Here is a 2,462-nt window from a genome sequence, read left to right as displayed (position 1 = left end):
CTAATTTGTGTCATGTATTCTGCTGGCCTGTGTGTCATCAGGCCTGGAGAGCGTAGATGCAAGTGTAAGTTTCAGCCTTTGGCTGGTCAGACCCTTTCTCTTCTGAAAAGCTGTAAGGATGTTGCTCTTTTGTTTAAAGAAAAACATTCTGACTACTGCCCTGACAGTGTGCTGCTGCCACTCTGTACAGAGCCGATTTGATTTTCTATGCTGACAGCTCTGAGTCAGCCCCTTGGTCAGCCTTTTTTCCTCCTTGGTTTCTGCTGCAATGCACAGCCCACAGAATGGTATATACATGTATACACTGATTTTACCTTTTCATTCTCATCTATATCTGTAGTATGATCTCTTACAGTTTGGAAGGAAGCATCTATGTCCATTTTAACTCTTAAACAGATTATTCTGTCTAAGTAGTTCCAAATAATTTTTTGTGAACATGCAGTCTTTCTCTTTACCTCTGACAGTGAGATGAGCCCCAAGTGTTGGACTGTGCATATAAAGGTATTAAAAGTAAGTCTCATTAAAGTTAAATAATGTGTTTTCATGCCAAATGTTTTTATTCTTATATCCCAGAAAAGGTTGGAAATTCTGATGTAGTCTGCTATTAAACTGAGGTCATATTTAGCTTAAGTTCTTTAATAGCTGACAGATTAGATCAACTTTCACAGCACATCAGTTGCAGATGTCTGAGGTGTAGCTCAGTAGTCTGCAGTTGCTGTATCTGTTTTCTATGCAATGTTATTCTCATTTTCTTACAGACATTTCATGATGTCGCTACCTTTTATTTCCTTAACTGAAGATTTTGGTCTTGCCTGTTTTCAGGCTGCTGGTTTACAAAAATTTCTCTTGTGTACTTCTTTCCTTGCCTCCCCTACTTTACTGTATTGTAGAAGGTTGCTTTGAACAGTGTGTTGCCTAAAATGTACAAAGTAATATACTTCAGTTCTCAGGAGCCCGGCTTTAGTGATGGATATTTGATAGGTGTCTAAGATGTTCATGTTTGGGATCTTGGCCTATTGTTTTCCACAGGGGCACAAAGACGTCTGAGGACTGGTGGGTCCAGTTTAAGGTTTAAGTTGTCTGGTTTACAGGTCATACATATATAACATATATATATGTGTTACTTTTGGGTTTTAGGTTGTTGTCATTGTTTCACCCCACCTGGCAATTAAGAGCAGCCTGTGCACTCCAACACCCTGCTCAAAAATTAAACCCCATGAGTTGAGAGGAGAACAATTTAATAATTGAAACAAAATACAATATAGCAATACTAAATTATTATAAGTGTAATGAAAGGAGAGAGAAAGGAATGAAGTCCAGGAGAAACAAGTGATGTACAATACACTGCTCACCACTTGCTGAGGGATGCTCAGCCCAGCCCCGAGCAGTGATCAGCCCCTCCCCAGTCTCCCCAGCTCCCCCAGTTTCTGTTCCCAATGTGCCCTCCCAGGCTGTGGAATATCCCTTTGGCCTGTCCGGGTCAGCTGTCCTGGCCCTGCTCCCCCAGCTCCTTGTGCAGCTTCTCACTGACAGAGCATGGGAAACTGAAAAGTCCTTGACTATGGGTAAGCACCACTTAGCAACAACCAAAACAACAGTGTGTTGTCAGCATGATTCCCATAGTAAATCCAAAACACAGCACTGAACCAGCTACTAAGAAGGAAATTAACTCTATCCCAGCCAAAACCAAGACAGTTGTGTGTTTCCTTCATTCTAGATGTGCTGCTGAATATTCCAGATTCTGTGCTGGTCTCTTCTGTGTTTTTCAGAACTTAGTTATGCAATAGCTTATTTTCAGTTTGTCCACAGATTTCAGTTACTACTTACTTAAAAACAAACAAAAAGTAGTATATCAATGATTACTCAGCTTTTTCTTCCACTTACACTAACTATTATTGTTTTAGCCTTAATGGACCTACCTTGTAATTTGCTGTGAGAATGAGAAATTGGGTGAGAAATTGGTCTTCATGCTCAAAAAGGGTTCTTTCTGTGGTTTTGATGAAAGTGCTGAAGCAGGAGTTGAAAGTAGATTAAGCAAAGTAGAGTACTTGAAATATTAGCAATTATGTTCTAATCACTTCAAGTAGAGGGTAGAGCTGATTATACTTGCCAGACAAAGTGCATGTTGGAGACAGAAGAAATTTTTCAATTCCAGTAGGCAGACCATTAAGCTATTAATCAGGCCTTGTTTGGTTTTTTTTTCCCCATTTAATAAAAGCGAGGACTTTTCTGAAGCACCACAATTGCCAAATTTTTCTATATTTGGATACAGTGGAGGAGAGATGAGTATCTCCAAAAAGTGAAGCTGGTTTAAGCTGGTAGCCCAACCAAAAGAAAGGGAGAAGCTCCTTGAAGGGAACACATGTTCAGTACTACGTATTGCTGACCTCCTGACTTACTCTCTGGGAGGAATATGACTCAGGTAAAAATGTTATGGAAAAAAATGCATAACAAAAGTCATA

The sequence above is a fragment of the Sturnus vulgaris genome, chromosome 7, assembly GCF_052056855.1.
Source record: "Sturnus vulgaris isolate bStuVul1 chromosome 7, bStuVul1.hap1, whole genome shotgun sequence".
NCBI lineage: Eukaryota > Metazoa > Chordata > Aves > Passeriformes > Sturnidae > Sturnus > Sturnus vulgaris.
Note: the sequence above shows the minus strand (reverse complement) of the source record.